This window comes from Bombus affinis, chromosome 10 (genome assembly GCF_024516045.1).
Source record: "Bombus affinis isolate iyBomAffi1 chromosome 10, iyBomAffi1.2, whole genome shotgun sequence".
NCBI lineage: Eukaryota > Metazoa > Arthropoda > Insecta > Hymenoptera > Apidae > Bombus > Bombus affinis.
In genome coordinates, this window is record NC_066353.1 from 6,890,529 (window position 1) to 6,916,360 (window position 25,832).

At 35.6% G+C, this 25,832-nt stretch overlaps 1 protein-coding gene across 2 annotated transcripts in view; it reads right to left on the reverse strand.

Moving 5' to 3' along the window:
• LOC126921005 (lachesin-like) overlaps positions 1–25,832 on the reverse strand; it is a 256,734-nt gene that overhangs the window by 111,979 nt on the left and 118,923 nt on the right. The gene's annotated exons all lie outside the window — the stretch shown is intronic.

Genomic DNA, 25,832 nt, shown 5'->3' on the forward strand with positions numbered 1-25,832 from the left:
ACGTTAAATAGTAAAATACGGAAGGTTTGGACGAGTTCGCAAAAATGGATATAATACGTCGTATTAAATCAGAGTAAAGGGATATTTTATCGCTGTCGGAAATACATACAACGTAGAAAATATGTTATAATGTATAAATACGATTAATTTCGACATTCGCAGAATTCAATAATCATAAAATCACCAACAGATTTTCAAACCAAGTCAAAGGGAATACGAACAATGGAACGATGTTATAGAACGATAATACCGAATTCCAATGAAACAATGCCGAAAATTTGCCCACTAATCGTCGTTTATACCCCATATTTGTAGCCTGTGTGGTTTATGCTTTCATATGTGTACACGTGTACGTGTATAACCCATTATTTTGCATTTCAGCAATAATTATTAGTATACAAAACGGTACTCTGGAAATATACGTACATACACGCGGTTCTGTAACCTACGTGTTATAATATTATAAGAACGAAGAGAACGTGATTATAAAAATAATAACGAATAATGTTAAAAAATTGAGTACAACTATAAAAGTCGATAATATATCAACTATGCTCTTTCGAGCAAATCTTAAAAAATAACTTCCTTATCTAAATTTTCCCAAGAACGTATAAAAAGTCTTCGATCTTAGGGTAAATATATCTGCAGGTAATACTTAACTAATAACAGTATCACGGAATTGTCGTTTCGTTCTCTATATTTCTTATACAATGAATCGTTCAGTCACGATATTAATTATTTGTTTCATTTCATCAAGACGCAAGCTGTATCCATAAAAAATTTGTATAAACTGTTGAAATACTCATGAGCCACTGTATCGTACGCATACAGATCTGTATCATCATTTCGATGCACGTGCTTTTTTAAAACAGTTTGATATAATTTGAAAACAGTTTCACGAGTACCTTTGACTCTTGTAAACCGTCTTTTCTAACACGAATATTCCAGGTTGTACTTAAGTCACGCATCGCCAGAGTTCGAGACGTGATAAGTTTGCAAGAGGGAATTTCTCCGACTGATGTGCAAGTTATGGTACTTTCCAACTGGTAAACTTGGCAGATTATACAATAACTTTATGATTACTATTACGTAGATTATTAATCAATTTCCCTGCCTCGAGTAACCAAATTCTCCTACCATTAATTTCACCCAGAAAATGTTTATCGAGGAAATACAAATATCCATTAAATTCGTAAAGTTTACAAACCGCTGCTGATAAAAAATAGATTCATGTATCGCTGTTTATTTGAAATACTCTTATAAATACTCTTTAACGTTATAGTTTCAAAATATTTGTGACAGAGAGCGAGGTAATATCGATTATGAGATAAACGTTCTTTATACGAGTTATACGTATAGTAGACCTTCCATTGCACGAGCTAATACAGGGAAGAATTTTCGCGTAATAGTACAAGAAGCGTTTAGCACTGAATTTTCTGTACAATGATCGAGATAGCGAAACGCGAAACGAAATATAACTGTATAAAATAAATATAAAATCAAAAACAATCTATTTTGCCCGATTCTACTTATTTTTTATGGAATATAAAAAGCATCGAAATGGACTGCAAATTTTTGTGCCAGCTAAATTACAATTTTTTCGATACCGTTAATTTCGTTGTTACGTTCCTTTCGCAAGTATCTTTCGTAAGATGTTCGTTGTCGATTGACACCTAATTAATCTTGCCTAATTAATTCACGAACGAGACAGTGAATGTTCCGGCCGACGAACTATCAGCGATACAAAGGAACGTTCTCCGAACGATGCGAAGTTTTCCAACATTTCTTGTCGCCGACAGGACAAGACTGCTGCAAGAACAAGCGTTTACTATCGCATGGTAATATTAGCTCGTTCTCGCATTTCGTTTTGCTTTTTTTTTTCTTTTTTTTTTTGCTGTGACATTTACAGAGAAATTTGAAACATACCTGTATGATTTTTATGATACTTTGTTCATGACACGAAAAAAATATGATGAATTTTTTGTAATAATAAAGAGCACCATTTCACGAAAACTAGCAGTGACTCGTTTTACACCATTACGAATCTCAACCTTCCGATATTATCCCGACAACCTTCTGGACATTCAGAGTATTAAAAAAGGACGGCAATGTACGCGTTACAAGCTTTACTTTTTCCGTTCTTCCTTCGTTCTCTTTTCCGCAGTACCTAAACAATTTTATGCGACGCTCCGCGGGTCAAGGAACTCTTTATCGCGACAGAACGGTATGAAAATAGACAGGAGTGGCTGTCGATAAATCGAAATACTATATTACGCACACTGTAACGCGCGTTAAAGTTTAGCCAATGACGCGTTACAAATTTATTTGTTGACATTTAGTTAAAGAAACGGAGGAAGAGCTGTTTAGCGAGGGTTTGGTACGATGGTAGGAGCAGAGGGTGAGTGTGGGTCCAGCAGAGTCGCCGCAACGTACAACTCTCATTTGGCTTCTATTGTCCGGGTATTGCTGAGCCCGGATATCGGCTACAACACATACCGGTTGATTGTAACATAAAAATCTACATTTTTCTTCATTGCCGATATTGTTTCCACTCGAAAAAAATATAGTCGTAATGCTTTTCCATCTACGTCAGCTTATTGGGAACTTATTTTGCAAACTAGTTGGGAAAAAATGTTGCCTTCGATTTTTATCATTTTGTAGCCGATCAACGCTTCATCGAAATTCATACTTAGTTCTCCGTAACATTGTTATAATTCAAAAGTTAATTTCCCACCTATCTAGCTATGACAGCTACGCACTGACCATCTACTTCTAACGATTATCAGTTTGTTATATGTTTTAGATTAATATATTCATTCGCGTACGTCCGAGATCCAAGTCCAATTTTTCAACTTTTAGCTCTAAATGTTACGTTTCTAAGAATCGATATTCGTGTTTCGAAAGTTATTAATTTTCACTGTGAGCTAAAATTCAGAATCGATATCGCGTCTGTCTCGAAAATACGATACGAAATAATAATCATATTTGTCTGTATCGCTAAATTATTAGATTATTTGATCTTATATTACGTATAAACGTATGAGATAAGACGGGAAAAAATAAAACGGTATTTCAGGTAAATCAAACGCTTTTAACGGTATATTGCTTAACTGTTTAGATAGCGTGGCATCTTAAATGCTGTCTACCTCGCGTTCTCAAAATTCTTGTGTTCCACCTTTCCAATTTAATATACGTTTCGAACGATACATGCAGGTAAAACGGAACTCCTCTACTACATGTATTATATAAGATCATGCATGCTTATATAGCGAGACTAATATACAATGAAGCGCATCTCGTGGCTCGTAAATCAATTAATCACTGTAGCCGAGAACTATTTTTCTTTCTACTGAAATTTCCTTACGAGATTTATGAGCACTGCCACCCGTACCAGTATTATCTACATATAAGGTCAGCCAGAGCTAGCGGGGGTTAGTTGATTTAAATCACTCTATTCGAACGTCCACTCTGCTTCATCTGCATTTAAACAGTTATGCAGAAGTTTGCATGCGTGTATTCACGTACGCCACAATTTTCATCCTATTTTACAATATGCATGGTATTTCATATTCCCCGGACCGTTTATAAAAATATTCCCAACTAATTTCCAACCAGGGTACTAGAATAACGTCGAATTGAAATTCAAAGGCCAGTTTAATATTTCGCTGCATGCTTTCGGAAGAGTTGATAAGCTGACAAATTACGAAAAAAATGTTGGTCGATATTCTTGGCTCGATTATTGAATCTTGTTTTGTCTGTAGTCCGAAAATTAACTATGCGTTATATTTTTATCGAATCATACTGTAATCGAAGGGACTATAATTATAACGAATCGGCGTTTTTAGGCAGTAACTAAAAAGCAAGCATTTAAAAATCCAGTTGCTTTTCAAACATGCTATAAATTTGTAATCGACTAATACAGTAAGAGTAAAATTTTCCAATTAACGTTACACCTACGTTTCCTTTCCTGTTTTACGTCAAAGGAGCATAAAATTACCGATAACCTATAGATACATGTCGTACACGAGGAATTTTTCTACCTAAAGAAATTTCCTTTTCCGATTTTTTAACGCGCATAATACAAAAAATGCAAATTTCAGAGTGTAGAATATTCGTTAACTATCGAAATATTCTTTTTCATTGCGGTTTACGTTATGACCACTCTTATACTCGTATCGAGAATCATATCGTTTTTTCGAATCGGACAAGTAAAATGACCGAAACATCGGAGAACTCTCTTTTTAAAAGACTATTCCATATCGAAACGTAAATAAACGTGTGGTGTAAAAAGTCTATATCAAAAAATTTTATTTTGCATTCCGGATTACGATATCCCTTTGATAAAAGCATCCTTTTCGACAATCACATATTCGGCCGTGAATCGATAGCGAACAATTTTAGTACGTAAACCAATCGGTTTGTATCATCCTCAATGATGCACTAATTCCCTAGACACGTGGTTCAGCTCTGATCGAAACGGAAAGGACCGAGGCAGTATTCATCGACCGATCAACCGTTAACGATCAGATCGAATGCTCAAATTTCCAGAAGGTAACTAACCGTAAAAAAGAGGGAAACCCCTATTATGCTATTAACCATATCCGAAATTAGTTGAAAATTTTAGATACGTCAATTTTAAAGGAGCAACAGTGCTCGATAAAATATTAATGTCTAAGCTGGGAAATTTCAAGATGAAAAAACGTATAGATGGTAGTAGTATATTTCTTCTTCCTTCTGTTAGGTATTTTGACGTTTTTGTCAATTTCTCTCGATTTCTTTCAATCTTCGATTATATTTTGATTTTTCTTTCTTACTGCACAGCCATTGCCTTTGTAGCTTTATTTCTCTCCTCTCGCCTATTTTACTCTCTAAAGCATCCCTTCTTCTTTCTACTTCTGTTGTTGATAGGTCATTTCTTTGGTAAAATTCTCTCCTTTCTTCTTGTCACTTCGTCATCGTGCTACTCTCTCTCTCTTTCTCTTTCTATCTCTTTTAGACGTTCCTTTAATATTTCACTATCCGACTCTTCCACTCTAATTTTGTTTCATCTTATGACTAAAAAGAAATATTTGAATATAAAATAGTTAAAAGATGAAAGAACCTGTTAGGTATAAAGATGTAATTAACGAAGTTTTATAGGAGCCAAAGATACATACTTTCCGTTAAGAGACATACTTTCGATGCTATGTGAAGGGTGGAGAAAAAACAGATAATTCTTTAATCTTAAAATCACATAAGAAAATAATTTTGATGACATGAGATTAATTGACATCGCTTTTTTAACGACTTAATTTTTAAACGATCTCACTGTAAAAAGTGAAATTTTTGTATATTTCGTTAAATTAATAATACAAATTTATTATACCCACGAAGCCACATTTAATGGATAATCGTCGATATCGTAAGATTATGATATTTTATTTGTTATAGAGAAGTCTCTCTCTCTCTCTCTTTCTCTCTCTCTTTCTTTGCATGATCAGAAAACTGTATTGTATAAAGGTGTCAGGAGTGGGATGCCAATTCGATCTTTGGTCGCAATAAGAGCGGTAGGTGGCCGTGGACGTTGCTCGTTCGGAGGCACGAACGTCGATGGATGGGAGAAAGATCGAGGACAGGAATCACGAGATTGAAACCTGTTGGACGCCTGTTCGAAGTCAAGACAGCTTCAGAAGGATTGCTGGAAAAGGGAAAAGGTCCAGGGATACGGGAAGGGAGGACGTAGCGGCTACAAAGTTGTCAAATTCGTTCTGAACCGCGGAAACCGTCGCGAACGCTTCGAAAGAAGAACTCGTTTTAATCCACGAGAGCGAAGGTCGGTTGAAAGATGTTGATGCGGCGAACGCTGACAAAGAATGGGAAAATCGTGTCATCCGAAGAGTGGTATCGGCGAACCTCGGGAGGAGAAAGTTGGGACTCTGAAATCGATGAATGTCGGGGCCGCTGGAACGTGGATTCGCTTCGGAGCTGCGGGGCTGCCACTTGCGAGTACGAACGAGCTCTGATTGCGGCGGTCCTATCAAGAAGCCTGAATAATACAGAAGCAAATCCCTTTCCGGGTCAGCGCGATCACGAAGAACGCGCCTGTAGAACGTTGCTCCGAGCAAGACGCGAGCAGAGTGTAAGAGTGCTTGTGGGGGAAATACACGTTCTAAGACCGACTGTTGCACAGAGGGGAAGCCAGGACTCCGCAGTCTCGGCCGAGAAAAGAGCGTCTCGTTGGAAAAGGCTAGACTAAGCAGAGAGTGGCCGATCAACCGGTGTTCGATAATTGCAGCGCCGATGGGATTCTGGTGGCGGTTTGCGAGAGAAACAAGGTTTCGCGAAACAAAAAGTTCAAGACCGAAAAAACAAAGCAAAGGCGAGGATGCAAATTAGTCATTCAGAGGATAGAGAAATTTCGGATACGGATACCGATGACGAATTTCGAGGCGTTGGTTGTCTGTAAAAAGCGACGCAGGTAAATCGTAAAATACCTGTTCGAGGTACAAGAAATATTCGTTTCATCTGGTCGCTGAGATGCAAAGTTGTCGATAGACAGAATAAAGTTGCCGCGATCAACTCGCCCGCCTTTTCACGAGAGGGGGCAATGATGCAAGCATGTGACAACCACAGCGTGGAACACGAGTATTTGACAGTCGCAGTGAAATGGAATGTGAAATAGGAGAGAAAACGATCCTCGATCCTCGGCGATATCGATGCGCGGACGCGTTTCGATCTCGTCTTAATCAGAAAACTGCATGAACGTTAATCCATTGTATAAAGATGCAAATAAAGCAAGTTATGCCACGGGTACGCAACAATATAAATGTAGTTTATGTACCGTGATACGAACAATGAAAACCAATATTGCTGGTCATAAAGTTTCGTTGCTGACTACTTAATAATAAAGCTAATCCGCTTTGTGTACACAGCTGACCACCTTTATCCTAGTTAGTTACTCAGTTTTATGAATACCACAGATTTATTATCTATTCATCGACCCTGATTCAGATTTTCTTTCGTCTAATAATCAATTAGTTTTTCGATCGAAGTATTCTATTCTTACCAATTTTCATTAATTTTCGTCGCAACATAAAAATTGTTTTAATCGGTATAATCGCAATTACATCGCCTGATTGCACAATTGATACACGTATTATTTTCATATTAGTAATTCGATTCGTTTCGATTTGATTAAAAGACATTAACTTTTTTCAAAGGTATACAAGATTTTATAAATAATAGACGCAAGAAGTTATAAAAGTAAGGATAAAAATAGAAAATCTGATACATACCGTTAAGTCGAAAGCATCATTGGTTTCTAAGGATACGAGAAGACCCGTTGTTGCCGATAAGATGGAACTCGATGCGCTCGAAGATGTACATGGACGACGAAGCGATATCGATTAATGGTTCGCAGACACCTTAGGATTGATCGATATTCACTGACCAGATAGCCTCGGTATGCGAGGTATCAAAGAAAGATCTAACGAAAATCTATATCGATATAATTTTTCGCAGCGAATCTTGCAGCGTTAAAAATTCAGAAAGAATATCGTTCTTATCGGATATTTTTATTCTATTCGTTATCTTTTTGATTATAATCGCAAAGTATAAATAAAGGAAGATCGTATAATATAATAATGGATGAAATCGATAATTCTAAAAATGAAACTCATTTATATCTACATATATTTTTTGATAGATTTAATTACGTAACTAAAATCAGTTGCCTCTTTTTAAACCTTTTGTCTTTTAAATAAATTTGATCATTTTTAGGTGGAGGTAAAATAATGGAAATTTTATATTAATTCCAGCGTAATGGTTTGTGAGTAATTTCTTACTAATAACTGGGAAATAATCCTTTCAAAGACAATTTGAAAAACGTAAATGAATATCATAAAGGGAAGAAAACGGAGAAGGTTAATTAATCATTTTTATCGCTCTTTTACAATCACTGCTTGATTCTTCTCTTATCTTGTCCTTATTCGATACTTTATCTATCCAATTTCCATAAGTAGATCTTTTCCAGAGAAAAAATGGGATCCGCATAAATTATGAAATAAAAGTAAAAAATGTACATCGATGGATTAATTCAGACTCGAATCTATTTTCGATTCAATTTATCAACCCGATTAAATTCCTACGTTTAATTCTCAGATCACTTTATTAATATCATATTTCTCCGCGTGTATTTACCGTATAAATTCTTCGAATATATTATTAATTAAATATAACAAAACTTATCTCTCGTATCCCTATACGAAAAGAAGATAAGAACACTTCTTTGCGAGAATCTATTCAGAGAAATATTCAGCGTTCGATAAATCGCTAATTGCCAATTAATTAGTAATCTATTATCCATACACTGGCACGATTGATTCTGTTTCGACGATTCGTACGAGTCGTATTCTCTTCTTTGCCAGAATCAAAGGTTAATTAACCTTTATCGTCGACAATATCGCTACTAATTCCACTCTTCGATTTCATATTGTGCCCGATATCGTCTATCTGGCATTGTTCTTAAATACGGTATCAAATGCAGAGAGGCGTGACGGTGAATTCGATCGAGCTTTCAGGCGCAAATTGTTAAATTTTCGCTCGATCATCGAGCCTATTGTCAAACATCGGCAACCGGATATAAGCATATAAAGCGTCGTGGACTGGACATTGTTTAGACACTGACAAAAAACTGTCACGGCGCGAAACAGAATATCGAAAAATGTAATTCGAATAATAGCGAACAGCTTTTGTTTCTTATTTTCAAATGATATTTTCCATTCATGAAATAGTAAATCGAAAACGAATATATTATATCTTTTCTACTCAGTTTGGCGATTTACTTACTTCGGCCATTGAAATAATTGTTTCCGAAAATCGCGGAATATCTCTGCTTGTTCGATTGTACAGCATGCGTGTAATCTTTAATTAACTGCGAATAATAGTAACTGTGGCATTATCAATGGTTCCACTCTTTGATTTCGCTCGTATCGCGTACAACGTTATATCGCGTAACGTATTTTGCGAAATCAACATTTAAAGGGGTACGATTAGAACCATTATTATTATTATTATGTAACGCGAAGTTACAGAATGAGCATTGATCGATATAAATGTAGGAAAGATAGGGGGGTTACGGTGGTATTCCCATATTAAAGATATAATTGGAATTCTGCAATGTGTATTGTAACAATGTATTTAATAAAATATGCATTGTTTAAAAATTGATTTGAATACGGATAATGATGATTTCCAGATACGTGTTACTTAAAATTCCGAGGAAATGCAACGAAGGAAAAATTCGCTTTATAAAGTGACTTTATTCCATCGAGCTATTCCAGAGATATTTGACGAGATTTCGTCTGAAATACCCGGTCTAGTTTTTAATGACGATTTCACGTTAAATTGCGATATACGTAGATAGCATGCGTGTTACATTTGTACGCTCGTATAATCGATTGGGAAAGACGCTACTTCCCGAACGAAAGTACGTCTATCGTCAGAATAGAAGACGCGTTGATAGCTAGATATTTTATAGAATAAAGAATAGATTATACTATATTTCAGACGACGCAAAGTTGCTAAGTACTATAATTTTTCTTTTCTTTTTTTTTTCGTTATTTTTTTTAATTAGAGAGCATCGAGATTATTGTGAAAAATATAATATATAAAATCCTTTACTAACGGTAAGAATCAAGTAGATATTTACAATTACGATGCAATATGAACAACGATATAATATACGATAGTAAAACCATTCCTTCGTCAAATTCGTTTTCATTAAATTTCTTAATAACCGTTCCTCCAAATAATCGCGAACGGTACTATTTAAATTTGAAAAATCCTTCAAACAGAAGATCGTAGAAAAGACAATGCAAAAGAAATTGTAAAATATTAAGAATCGCAACGACGTGAAACGAAAAAAATCAAGAGGATCGTTAAATTGATACCAATTGGTTTCTCTTTCATCGTTTCCTTTTCCAAATGGAAAGATCGATTGGCTCTATTCGAGTGGATATCCGAAAGATTTAGGACATGTTTGAAACGCAGCTCGCACAAAGTTTCCTTTTTCGCTTGGACATAATCTCGGAAGCCCAAGGGAACTTCATGGAGAAAACGCCCTGCCCTAAGTGATGGAGTGGCGCAACAGACCGGGGTCAGTAAATACTCCTATACAGATAACCCAATTGCGGCTGCTTGCTTCGAGAAAATCTATCATTATCCTTCAATAATCCTTCTTGCCGTCCACGACTCAATTAAATCGGATAAACGATGATGGGCTTGCAAGTTTTATACTTGTTTAGCATATCATCCAGCGTAATCGTAATTTACATCTTATTTTTACTCTTGCGTTATCGCGTTACGAATAATATTGCCAATATCGATCATAAATTTACTATATCGTAATTAGATTTTATTTATATTTTTCTTATTGAATGAATCGAATTGATTATTACGTGGCGTAGATTATCGAGTAGGTAAACCTCGTGGAACAATCTTGTTATCAAAAGTATTCTCGAATTCGTTGATTTTTAAATTGTACGTTAAATAATGTTCTTTTAAATACTTTCGCCGACTTGATTCAAGCAGCGATATTTAAAATCGACGCGACGTTTTAGCGAACAAAGCTAAGCCACGTCTACTTCAATTATGATATACTATAACCAAACTTTTAATGGACCATTTAGACGTATTACAACAAATTTTGCCACTAGTCGTTCGTTTTGTCTCGTGATTTGTATACTTTGGTAAAATTTAATCGGGCTTCGGTCTTCTTACGCGGTAATTTACCTACGAATAATATTAATAAATTAAAACAAGTTACATGTCGTGGATTATAGACTTCTTGTTCGTAATTCTGTAATTTTTCATCAAACGAGACAATCGATAATTTATAATTTGTAAAATTTACTTACGAAATTTCGTTTATTTCGTTATTAAACTCGTGAACGCGTTATCCAGGATATTCGTCATATCGATATTAGTGACTTGTAACTTGCGATTTCGAAACTTTCCATTAACAATATTAATTCGATCGTGCGGGAGGACTCTGTTGACGTACACCGCAAACAAATTCGATGCTTTTCATCGCCGCTTTCGTCGTCTATATATTATTTCATTCGCGTCATACGTGCCTTATAATAACATATAAAATTCCAAATAAAATAAAATTTGTGAAAGTTTGCCGATAGATGGGTGGACGTTCTGATCTTTATGTCGAAAAGCGTACTTACGAGTACCGTCATAGTTTATATATTTTTAACCGATGTCGATAAGAAAGCTTTTGCGAAAGTTTTAGATCTTTATATCGAATTAATTATACCGAAACGTTGTATACGGCACTTATATCGTAACTTCTCTGCTTTGTTTTTTCGCAAATTGCCTACATATGACAAATAATGGAATATTTGATGGTTGTTGAGTTTTCAGAGGTTCGCTACTATGCAATTATCGTTTATTAATTTGAGAAACAAAGTAACAAGACTGGCTACAGAGGAAAAAGGAAGTTAAGTTTGTAAGGGGCATTAGCGCTAGAAAATAATTACTAGCCTTCGTTTATATTTTATACAAAGTGTCTCAAAGTTTCACGCAGCACTAAGGTATCGTGTTACCAATTATACCGTGCTATCGTAGTTACTAATGATATCATTACCACCAACGCAGAAAAACGCAAGGAAATGTTTTTTATGGCGTTAGAACATCCTTTACGCTGCCTCGATCTACAACTTTCTTGCCAACTGCAAATTTATGTACTCGTTCCCCTTTAAGAGGTTGAAATTTTATAACTTTCATACCGCACGGTATGTATTATGCGCAACCTTATACGAGTAGACATAAATAATTCGATGAAAATAGCGAAATTGTTTGAACTCGCCTTAAACATTCGATTAAAAATAAATAATAATCACTAGCTATTACTCGCGAAGGACTGTGCGAATAAGTAAACGAATAGCGAAATAGATAATTTTGTATCGTGGAATAATCGTAAAAGGTAAATACGATCATTTGGAATCTCAGATATCTACTCACATACATTTCACCGTGTAAAATGTATTAGTTGTATCGATCGTCGAAATTGAAAATGTCAACCGAGTGTCTAAAACTTATAATACGTATTATTCGACGGCGAGAACGAGTGGACAAATCTGTAACATTTCAGCAATGGTATAAACATAGAAAAGATAATGAAATATTTTTATCTGTACTTGAAGTAAAAGTCGAACCTTTCGGGTTAAAAGAAATTAGTCGTTCAATCATTTCGAATTCGTTTCAACGATAAAATTCGTTACTGATAGTAATATTCTTTTAACGTATGTTCTACATTCGATTACATAGTATGTTACTTTGTAAAACCCTTTGCAATTTCCTATTCGTCGTTTGATGTATAAATTGGAAAATCGTTAACAAGGGTTTTATTTAATCCAATACAATAAATAACTAAAACATTGTAGAATCTGCGTACTAATAAGAAACGTGGCACGATCGATTAATTATACTAAATACAGATATTCCAAGTAATTTCGTTGTTAACTATTGCAACAGGCAGAGACTGTTATCCTAGTCGTCTGAAGATTAATCTGGAAACCAAGATCCTTCTCAAAGGATTTAATTACAGATGTAACACCTAAGGATAATCGTTTAACGCGTAGTTGTATTTGGAAATTTCTGTACGACGGTACGTTCCTTCGCATTACACCAACGTAAATACGAAACGACTCTTTATCGATCATTTACGAGATTTCGCGATAAAATCGAATTAATTACAAAAATATGTCACTCTTTCACATGCGCGAGGATGAACAAAAATATAAAAAAAATATCAAAACTTCTAAACTTTCCGAACAGTCCGATACTTTGCTACTAAGAAATGATTACCAATGAATGTCGTTGCATTTTTCACACCGTTTTGCGGAATAACACGCAACCCTGTTGCATTTGTCAATATCATACCAACGACTGATTTATTAGGGAAAGTTGCGCTTAAAAAGCAGGGACGTTTAAAAAGCACTCGTAATTTTCTGTCCCCGTGAAAAATTCAATGTTTCATTTTCTTCTTTGTCTCTCAAGTATGGATCGATCGAAGCGAATCGGTCCCGCCAGGAAACGTTACGTGGCTTGTGTCAGACAAAGAGACGCGATACGGTCCTGAGAACGCATCGGCCCCGTGCATATCTCCGTTAACGACGCTTTTCTCTTTCCGTCTTTTGTTACGATATTCGCAAAGCGGTGTTAACAAAAATTAATGATCCGGCGTAGCGCTTCAAAAATTTTACAAGCCGTAACTAAAACGAACGCGAATGCGCGCGAAGAGATACGATTCGAACGGTCGGCTATTTATTCACCGATACGTGCTCCCACTTTAATTCGATATGCTACTGCAAGCTTTAATTTCATAGATGAAGATTCTGATTAAGGAACGGAAAAGGGATGAAACTGGCGGCGGTCGCTCTTGCCTTTCGCTCGTTGCTCGATCGAGGCTAATAAAATCGAAATGTAGTTGGTCAGGGTCGTTAATTAAGTAACGAGTACTCTGTCGTTAATAGTAGGAGACATTGAAATTGATATTCAAACGAATAGCGTTCGTTAGTTTTATGTTGGAACGGTGGGACTACGTGCTCGCGTGAAAAGATGAAATAACACGTGATCATACTATTGATTAAATTCTGCTGTTAAGTCTGCTGGTGGAATTAAACCACCATTCAGTGTTAAAATGTTATAAAGCATAAATTTTTAGTTTAACTATTACCATGCTGTACTATCAATTTTTACTATTTACTGTTATTGCACAGGAATCACGGATTTTATAATTAACAATTTCATGGACAATTTCTAAAACTCGAGACTTTCGCGAATTATATAGTCGGGAGTAGGACACTCGAGCTCTCGACTCGAAAAACTCGAAGAACTGAGAAAACTTTGAGATATTAGGATTGTTAGAAATTTTGTAGAATCGCTGTAAATAAAGCAACGTTGTTACTTTCGTTAAATACGTTTTGTTATCGGCGCGTAAGCAAATAAAATCAAAGAGTAAAATAAAAATCGAGCTATTAGAACTGCGTGAGAACCTCGATATTTACGAAAATGGTTTTCGTAAAGTACGAGCATGCGCTTGCGGTAATACCGTGTCACACTCGAGAACAACCAGATCCTTATAAAGTATATCAGTCGATAGAAAGACTTTTTATTCCTACGTTTTAATGCTCTTTTCATGCCGACAAGGGCGGACTTTCTTCAAAGGACGAACAAAGGAATTCGTAATTCACGTTGGCTAGCTCGCGCTATGCCACTGACTTCCGGACACTCCCACCTATCATTCAAACAGAAGTTTTACGCGGGGTGTGGGCATCCGTTTTAAAAGCAACTATACTTCCGAGTTTCGATACAAGGTATACGGTTTTATGCGCCATATATTAAAACACCGTTGCTTAGTACGATTGGCACGATAACACGTGCCAATCTCTCAACATTCTGTTCGGCGTTAACATCCTTTATTTATACTTATATCGGTCTTACAAGACGCTACTTATAATTTATCTAATCGCTTCCTATGCTTCCTGATAATATTTCCTATCCACTTTTCTTCGTTTCTTCTTCGCCATTCTTCGCGGACACAATTTTAGTCTAAAACATATTTGAAACTATTATCGACGTTATTATCGAAATTATAATCGACCATTCGAGATCTTTAGAATGCGGATGTTTACGCAAATTCACACTTTCATGAACGCAATCAAGGAAATGGTACGTGAGCAGAGATTCGTTCCATTCTTTGAACCTTAAAATTTTGGATATTTTCTGTAGATCTTACGTAGACTGTAAGTCTTTATCGTAAATATAGTTGCATGGAATAAAAGACGTAAAGCTTATTTCGTTCAAATGCAACGTTATACATTAATGGTACACTTTAATAATAGCGATGATACGTTTTCATGTGTTTTCATGTAATTTTTGATTATATGCAAAATATTCAAAAAGACGTAGGAAGAGGACATACTTGTACATGTTTATCGTATGAGGATAATAAAGGAAATTGAACGTTAGTTAGCCAGTACAAAAATAGGTATAATTACGAAGCCGGTATAACGAGCTTAAGAACTGAAATATTTTCCATATTTTTTTAGGTAACTAACTGAAACGGGTCTTTTCTCACGGAGGCTAATTACGAGTGTAGCGTATTTATATAGCAAGGATTTAGTATGAGAAAGCTTGAAAGCTTGGAACAAGATTTTATTACTTTCTAGAAAGGAAACGTACATTCGACCAACGTACATACGTGCGATTGCGTGCTGTATGTATTTACGTATAATAATTAACAAGCCACGTTATGAACGGATTGCTAGTTGATAATCGTTAAGTATAAAAGCTACTATTTTGCTATCCTTTTTCTATATAAATTACCTTCAGCTATTCTACTACTATTTTGTTATTGAAAATTGTTTTTCTATAAAAACCGAGAAACGTGGTTCGTACTTTCCTACTCTTCATACGTGAAAGTTCTCAGCTCACGGTGAACGTTTCATCCAAAATTCATATTTTAATAGATAATAGCAAAAGAACGACGTTCCCTTATCATCCTATGCACTTTCTACGATTCCACGTTATAATTATACGTTATAATTATACGATTATACGTTGAAAATGTTAGCTGCTATTTATCCGATTTGGCAAGAATGAAACGGCAGTTCTGCTGGAATCGAAGCCGAGCATCCAACGTAAGATATAAATATTTTAGGCGCGAGTTGTTCCGCTAGAAAATGGCGATTGTGGATTAACGGGTCGGTAATCGAGAAAAGTCCTCTTGATATTGAGACACAACGCAACGTGCATTTAGACTCACGCCGCGGTAGCTAACGACGTTTAACGGTAAACTCGTAGTTATGCAGTTGATTTCGCGTAATGCCACGTTACCCGCAATATGGAAATCCGCGCTGCGTGAGGATAATACCCTGTCATATTGTGAGTGCCGCATAATATCATATTGCAAAACATTACAACGCAGGTGTGTGCATGTGGGTGCATGTGGGTGAAACACGTTGTCGGGCTATTCAACCAATCTCTTCGCTATCCTTCTCTCTTCTTCCCTCTTATTTCCTTCCGTAGGAATTTCTGCTTTCCCCTTATTAATCGCGGCAAGCTTCTTGCCGTCGCGTTAATAATTACCAGCTGGCTGACCACGTGGTTTTGTTTCGGATTCTACTTAGCTTTTCCTTTGAAACTCGAATTACGATTCGAAAAGGGACAGAGAGAAGGTAAAACACGGAGCTGAAGAAGCGACGCTCCGACCGGGCCGTGAAATAAAAGGATCTCTTTTGAACAATTAGCTTCCGGCAGATATAAATATTGAGACAGCATTAACCGGAGAACTTTCTTTAGCGTCGCGCGAAATATAATCAAAGGAAGGGAAATTGAAGGAGACTCGCGCCAAGGATGAATACTGCTTTTTGTCGTTTCCATGTAAATAAAAGATAAATTAGCATCCGATCTCGTTACAGTTATAACGTTAATTAAAGAACTTGAATGGATAACGTTCGTTCTTTTTTCTGATATTTTACATTCTCGTCTCGGATCGGACGGATAATACGATACAAAATTTGCGCGGTAAAAGTAGAATTAGAATTACGAATAAAGCTTGATCTCTTCGATGTTTGAAAACACGAGTTGTGTCCAAATTCGTTTTGAAATTGAAAAATTTGAGAAAAAGATACGGTCGATTAAAAGAATATTGTTGTTGTTGCAGCATTCGATTTTAATTACCATTAAGATATGACTTTTAATCGCATGTATCTCTTATTGTCGTTTGTTCTATTTATGTCGCTGTTTCATTGTTCGTCTCTATCGTCGCTACTCGGTGATTGAAATTTCTAGCGTTCTAATCGATACGAATGTACTGTGTATTTGATTGATTTGTTGTAGCAGATACAAAAGGAAGCAGTATCAGTTACGGTCCGGTTAAATTAATTCTGATAATCCTACACATGTAACGTGCTCTAATTACTACAAATAATATTATTAGAACAGATTATTAAATCGTCCAAATTAATTAACTTATTGACAGATTTAACGATCACATTTAAACACCGCTGTAACCAACGATGTAATATCACATTAATCGAGCGATTCGAACAATGAAAATTCATGGAATCGTCATCGTTACGTGTTGCACGTCTTTCCTTCTTTTTTTTTTTTTTTTTTTTTTTAAATTTTAATCTACTGCATGCGTATATATCATGTTGGAAATTCGATATCCAATTCGACTCCAATAACTCCGATGTGACCGAATATCAGGGCTTCGTGTTACGCAAAGAATATTTTCGATAAACCTAAATATCTCGTTCGCTACTGAGTCTATTATCAGTAATTCTTAATACGTTGCTGATCAGAATTCCCTTTCCTTCGAAGTTTGTCGTATAAAATACATATATATCTGCCGAGTAAAAAGAATCGGAAGGAATTTTTTCTTCTTACGAATTACATTGTAATTTACGTTAGATGAATAGATCACTTTAAATCTATTTAGTTTTGGCACAAGTTGATTTGACGATTGTTCAGTTTTAATAGATAAAACAGTCGCCAAACATTCTCACACAATTCGTTAATGTTCAGTGAGAATTCGATATAGATAACAACCCGATTCATTTCTTTAAAAACTATTTTCTCCAGTTTCGTCGATAGAAATATCGAATACGCTTTAGCCATTCTTTTAAATTTAACTTCAAATATTTCTTCGTTTCTAATGGCTACGTAGGACGTCTATTTTATATCTTTGCTTTATTTAAAAGCTGAACATTTAAAATCCAATTTGAAACGTTAAAGTCAATTTGAATGCAATTAATTTCATTTTTCCCATTGTTTCCAACATTTCATAAAAATATCTCGAATCTATACGAGTGAACAAAATTCAATCGTTCGTTAAGATTCGATAACATTCTTCGAAATTTGAAACGGAGCATGAAATCACGAAGAGAATACAACAAAAAGAACTCTATCGATAGCATGGGCATCGACACTTTGCAAAGATTGGAAAAATATCGTATAAGGATTGGAAAATGAATTCTGTATGACCTGTCGATAAAGAGTTGCATATCGTGCATGCTTTATTGCAAAATTGGTAAAACGACTACTCTTTAATCGTATTGTAATGCGAGTTCGAAGATGAATTCTCCGTAATAGGAGGAAAAAATGATTCGCCTCTTATGTCCAAAAATTAGTTCAAACTTAATGTAAACTGAATTCTAAGGTATTTGTAGTTTTTCCATCGTGTTTGTTAATAGCATCGTAGACGTCGTGCGAAGGGTGTGCGAATCATGTTGTAAACAAATGTTTCGTGAATATCGTAGTTCAGTTTTTCGAAACTGGTTAGGGCATGGTCGGTACTGTTAAAAACATCGTGAAAAGTTTAAAGCGCAAAATTATTTAAATTCCACGAATATTTGTAAGCTCGTGGAAAATAACGATGTTAATAATCACCTAAATGAAAATTAAATATTTTATTTTCCGCAACCATTAAGTTTATGAAAAGTGGAAGATATTTGTGGAGAATATTTCGTACGATTAATATATCAGCGTTGAAAACGAATACGAACCAAATATTAATCTGTTAAAATGCCTGGAACTAACGTTACATCACTTGTAAAATAATGCGGCAGGTACTACAGTATAGTAAATGCGAACTAACGAGTTTTAACAGGTGGTTTTCTCCCTTGAAGACGTAGCATGTTGTATCCAGAGTAACCTCTGTCTAGGACTGTGTATACATATCCATACATGTTACTGAAACTCGTCAAACTTTAAATCTAGTCAGACAAGGCCGTAAAGAGAGCGAGAACGGTACCTATGAACTTCTATCTATTATCAAGCAAATACTAAATTTTAAACGAAATCCGATTAAGGTGAGTAATATGTGTACGTACAGCGATATGTTTTAATATTTAAAATCATATGAATCTGTTTATCAGAACTTAACTTTATCTCCATTCTACTCAAACTATAGATCTTCTCACTTGCGATACTTTTCTTTCGTTCGTTCATTTATAATACATTTTCGTGTAATTAATAATTTTATGATTCTTATTTATTATCTGATTAATATACACGACATACGTAATCGCGCAAAATCTAAGCAAACTTTGAAGCAATTTAAGATAGAGAAAAATAATATTAAATTTCATTTAGCGTCGTCGATTCGTACGTGACTATTCTGACCACAAACCGTTTTATCGCACTTGAGCTGGTTTATTCCATTTTAAGGTATTTCATTCTGATTTGCATTCCACATATTATGAGATGAATACAACTGAGAAGCTTTTTTTTTTGTTGCAAAACGCTGCACGTATTCGAACCTGAGCGTCGTACTGAAACGCGTAATTTATGATATAAATTTCGAATACATATTTATTTCAAGAACATTGAGAATATTTGTTACGCAATTCGTTTAGAAGTAGTTTTCGTTTTCTTCGATGAAAGCGAAGGATCGAATCGAGCAAGACGCATTATTAATGTATCAAGGAATACGATGTTCTTAACAAAACACAATACGGATATAAAATTGTTAACAGAGTTATCCAAAGACAAGAAGCGCGTCGTCCCTGTTCCAATCTATTAAGGAATGACATTAATATTATATATAATGGAAATTATTAAAGATGTGCTAGTAGACTTGGAAGAAAATTCAATCATGTGTACATAATTGATGGAACATTAACCCTGACGTACCTTTTATTAGGGACGTCGAAAAAGTATTCGAATCCCAGCATGAATTATTTTTGTATCAATTTATGCCGGTACTTGTGCTAATAATAAATCGAGGGACCGCACTTTTTTTTCCTTCAAGCGTTTATTATCAAATTGCCTTTCATTTTAATCATACATTACATAGATTAATATCTACTGCAACGCTTAAACAGTTTACAAAGAAATTTGTTTTTAATCTAACGGCTCTATAAATCGCGCAGTCGTAGATCATTGCGAAGAAGATTTTTCTTTCTCAAGAAAAGATAATAAAATTTTAAATTGTAGACAGCACTTAGAATTTTGTTTTATTACCACTTTTGGCAATAATTGCTTTTTATCGCAATCGATATTCCACGTTAACGCAAAAGCGTTTCTAATGTACTTTCTTCCGTGAAACTGGTCTCAATTCCTGAACGATCCAAACGGAATGCTTCGAATCGTTATCTCGTTGGAAATAAAAATCTTCCGTCGATCCAAATTTATTCGTACTTTTCTTTAAATTTTTTTCGAAAACGTATAGATATTTAGGTAAATTTGTTTAAAATTCCGTTATCGCGGACCAGATTTCCAGTTCTATTCGTCGCTATACATGCCCATGCCATAATGGAGTCGTCTCCGTGTTTTACAGTCGGAAATAAATTTTGCTCTTATAGCTCGGTGTTTCACTTTCTCCGTATACGTATAATGCTGACCATCCGAGAAGATGATTTTATTCCAGAACGTATTGTCTCTGCTAATATTGTATCTCGCAAAAGCTAATCTTTCCTTTGTAACTACTTTGCCGATATACGGCATTTTCCGCGATATTCTTCCATGATAATCATCGTCCCGCGAAATTCGGCGACGCAATTCGGCTTGGATATTCTTTTCGAAATTACTAGCAATTACCCTAACAAGTTTTGGCAACAGAAATCCCAGGGTTATCCTATATATCCCATACACGTAATACGTTTCCCTTCTCCGCAAGATAATCTTTTCGGTCGTCCTGTTATTTACCAGCTATTTGCCACGAGCTTCTCATTTTTTGACTTTTCAAATACCCGTGAAATATATAGTCAATTTGCTTCTATTTATCGGAAGATTCGCAATTTCTTCGTAAGATTTCCCATCTTTATGCAGTCGACTTTGTGCTATCGATTCACGCTCACGTTTATCGATTTCCGACTATTTCAAAACTTAATCGGCCTTCCTCCGTTCTTCGCGATCCATCGTTAAAACAGAAACGTGTCGATATCGTCTAATTAAACGGAATTTGCAAATAAAGCACGTTCACCGTCGACAAGTCGAAAAAACGAAATCTTGACGTCGTAATTCATTAAAAGCTACGGAAGAAAATTGCATGTGTAGCTGTACGTATACACGTGGAAGAAAAAGGGCAAGTACAACACGGTGATAACGCATTTTCTACTTTTTTTCCCGAAAATGATCGGAAACTTGAAATTACGGTTCGTGAGTGGAAACAAGGGGACTGCGCTTAAGCATTTCTTCGAAGCGAGCACGACTTTATGAGACTTAATATCGGTGTTTCGACGATAATTTCACCTCGCTAGCATTCGTTCCCCCTTTCAAAGCATTTCCACGTATACCTAAAAATCCAAAGTCTCGATAAGGGCAATTTCATGCGCGAGCATGTAGACGTGTCGTGACAAATCGTGATCCGCGCGAAACGTGGTACCAGATCTTAAAGATCGCCCACTCGACTCCGCAGGAATGAAGTGTTAATCTTCCACAAAGAGTTTCGATCGTTTCGAGACACGAAGCGACGTTTTATTTTGATCAACGATTGCCGTGTCGACGCGTTAGAAATACACAGGGGAAGAGCGATTCCGACTGAAGGTACGCTAATATTTATTTAATCAACTAGGTTAATATTTGTCCGCGTTTTTCCTCCATATTTCTGCTACTTCAGTTCCGTACAATTTACGAAGATTTCACCGTTTATAAACTGCGTTAGAGATCCTGATAAATCTCATAACTCAACCAATCGAATAGTCATCTTTTTCTCGATGCTTTAAGATTTCCATAATTTTTGACCGTAGAATACGAAATCTGTTCGATCTTTGTCTTAATACGAATGTTGTTGTTGTTGGTGAAACAGCTTCTCTTTATCTTTACGACGTTATATGTTAATAATTCATCTATGCTCAAGGATTTAACACGTTACCCGATTAAATGTCAAAAATTAACCGTCAAACGTATTTAGATACGAGTAGAATTATCGTTATTCGTGAATTTCTATGCTTAATACTTAAACGTGAACAAATAGGTAAATAGGTATGATAAAAGCGAGAATAAAAAGTAGGACGGAACAAAGTGCGAATAAAAAATGAATTGCATGGGAAACTTTGAGACGTCTGCCATAAGTGTGAATAACAATCTCGTCGTACTAATTGCGAGAGTTTATCCTCTAGCGGTCGCCGATAAAACCAAGAAGAATACTACGCACGAGCCAGCGAAAACCAAAAGGGAAAAAACAAGTCGCTCCCCTTCTCTGACCGGAGTAAAAACCACCCTGGCATAAGCTGAACACACACTCCCGAGGGTGCGATATTCATATGAATGAGCGGCCAGTCAAAGTGATAAGATATAAGTCGACGGCTGGTGGCCATCCACGGCTATTTGCATAATGTAGGCCCTTCTCGTTATGTACGCCCATTAACCTCCGCGCCCCTCCTGTCCCGTCGTCTTCAACGGCACCCACTCTGCCGATCATTTTCCACGCGCGGGCCACTCGAACAAGGAATTTACAGCTATCCTTCTGAATCAACCTTCGATATAATAACGTTTTATAGTCTGTTAAGAACGCTGATGCGAACGATGTTTTACGACTTGATTAAATTGTTCCTGATGGACGCGTTATCCGCTCATCTGCAATGAAACGTTCATCTTTCCAAGGGTAGTAAAATTAATTCCATTTGATATTCTATGTACTAGAAATAATATGTAAATGTGATAGTTTTAGTTCGTAGAAAATTCTGTAACAAAGTATTTAATCGTTTGACGCGTGTACGATGTACCTAGATACGGTTGCTCGTGAAAATATTTGAGCACTTGCAGACATTTTTCGTGATTATGTTATCTTCGTCGTACTACATTTTCGATATTTTTCTAAGCCGGTGTAGGTCGTTTTCAGTTTGAGCGATTGTTCTATATATCGAGGAGGTTTAAATAAATATATTACATAAATATAAAATTTTAAGAGAAGTTGAGCGTGAAAATTAATTTGTAACGAGAAAGTAATTAAAAGTAATTAAGCGAATTTACTCAATTCATGCGACGACAAGACAAAGGATAAACATCGTCATGGTCCAATTACGTTTTACGAATTTAACAAGTATATATGCTGAATTCTATACTTTGGTATTTTATTACGGTAGAATAAATGTAAATGTCAAGGAAATTAAAATAACAAATATTATATAAACGTAGTTTGCTCGTAAGCATTTATCGTGTAGAAAGTTAAACTAGAAGGTTAGCGATATAATGGTAATTTTTATGCCTCTATACGTTGTATTTAATTTATTCCGCGATATATTCGGCTAAAATGGTCAGCTGATACGGTTCGATCGAAATAAACCGTCGTATTACGGTTTACTCTGTCTCGTCTAGCGTCATACGTGTTAGCATGGGACACGCGTTAACACAAATACTTTATACAAAGTGATTTCGCTTTTAGTCGTTTTAGATTCGTTTCGCTTTCAGAATTTCGTCTTTATCTTATATTTTTTAAATATCCGGTATTCACTGTTGCGTAATACCGAAAGATCACGAATCTTTGTCGAATAACTTAATAACTCTAACGCTCTACTCTTTCTTTCTTCTACGATCTTCATGGAAATGACTATAGCGACATGTACGTTAAAATAAATAAAGAATGTTTATACGCGTTATTTCACGTTTAGAGAACTGTATTTATACAGTCGTTTATATTGTCGTTGTTTGTTCGTACGAGCATTTAGATAAACTAATTTATAAAATCCAAAATAATTCTTTACGAATAAAAATATATGTTTTGTTTTATTCTCGTGTGCCTTCCTTTCAGACTGAATTGTTGCACTCGTATTTATTTAATACTTCAAAAGCTCTCAACGTTGTCGTATCTTCTCAAATATTTGTTTCCATTCCAATTTCATTTTCCACGGTTCATTCGTATTTGACAAATGATTGTAACATTTGCCATCATCTTATCGAAAATATCGATTTCACCTTACCATCTTGACCCAGTTCGCATTTACCTGCATTGCCTCTTGGCTACAAAATTCCATAGATCTATTCAAATTTTTACTCAATTTGTAAATCAACCGTAGTATGTAGATTTGACCAACATGTTCAAATTAGTAATGGATTGGTAATTAAAGACAACGCTCGTCTTTTTAATTAGAAGCTACTACATACGTATCTGCTGTTACAATATTAAAATATCGATCTCGGTTTATCTTGGTTTTCCAAGTATCCCAGTATCTAAGTATCATGTGGATAGTAGTGTATCCATTGTGATAAAATTTCAAAATAAACACTGTGATTACGCTTATTTGCAAAACCTCCGTAATTCGATATTAACGCACGCTTAATTTTAAAATAAACCTTACACTTTCGCGAAACTTATGCATTATCTTACTTTCGATCGGCAGGTAAACGTCGCTTTTGTCAATTCAATTAAAGAGTAAATAAAATTCGAAAGAATGTCGCTTGCAAGGAGCAATTAATGGAAACCCAGCTACATATTTCTACGTATAATGCAAGAAATACGCCGCAATGGCTGAAAGTCGTCGTACGAATGCGTAGTTTAGAGGCAGAGATAATGTCCGAGTTGCGCGCAACGTCCTCGGGGAAACAATCGCCACGATACGATCTAATTTCTGAGCACAGAACTTTGCTTTAATCTCAAAATTTCCGCCACGGAGAAACAATATTTTCCTCGTGGCACCATCTAATAGACATTTTATCTGTCCTCGGACCGACGGTCGTTCGTATCTGGATGCATCGCAATGAGCATACGCGTGTATTTTCTTTTTGCTTTTGTTTTTACAATAAATCGACATGACGAAACGTAACATTTACTTTTAAAATGAAAACGATGATAATGGAATCTGGGAATATGCGATGAAAATTGTTTTTTTCTTTTCAGGCGTCAATCAAAAGTACGTTATGAATTGAATTAATAACATTTTAAACATTCATCTTATATCGGGTTCTTATATGTATATTTTATGTTTAAGATAATTAATCGGATCGCTTCCTACGAGTCGATATAATAAAATTATACGATAAAATTCTATAAATTTAGAATAATATCGCTATATTTATAATAGAAAATTATAGCATCTATATTTCTAACTAGCAGGTTCTTGGACATTAATGTATTTCATAAAAAGGAGACGGAAATACATACTATGTTCTTTAATGCGTACCAAGCTCATCTATAGTTCGAATCTCGCATATAATGCTCTTTGGCATTCTTTCAAAATCGAGTATCACTGGAAAATATCGTAAACCGATTTTCGCGATGTTTGTACATTGCAATTTCAACGTGAAATTATTTCAGATGCCTGTGTCATGCACGTTTATATCGACTGAACATGGACGAATATTTCTGTGATTATTTACTGTGACGAAGGAAAATCTAAGAAATTCTTTGTACATCTTTATTCTGGTCACTATTTTATCGTTGCAACAAGAAATGTACCAAAAGTTTCAGAAATCTTTTTTACTCGGTTATTAGAGAAATCGCAAAAGAAAGTGTACACGTTAAAAAGGAAGCAAACAAGCCAAACTACAAAGTGAGCTTTTCCACTGGTCTTTGACGCATCATTTGCATTCATACTCGGAGCGTTAGCAGATGCAATGAAAGATATAAAACATTCGAGAGATGTGTTCGCAACATTGACGTCACAACGAACGTCGACGCGTGTGCTTCGCTCGCACAACGTACAGGTAAAACATATACTTGTGAGGAAAAGGAGGAGGAAATACGTGGATGAAAGGTTCGAAGAGCTATCGATACATAATACGGAACGTTTGTTCGGACAAAGTAACGAAGTACCGGACGATTACCTCCCTCTTGGCTATGATTCGCGAACGGCCAACCAGATTAATCGCGTAAATGCTACGATAAATACAAC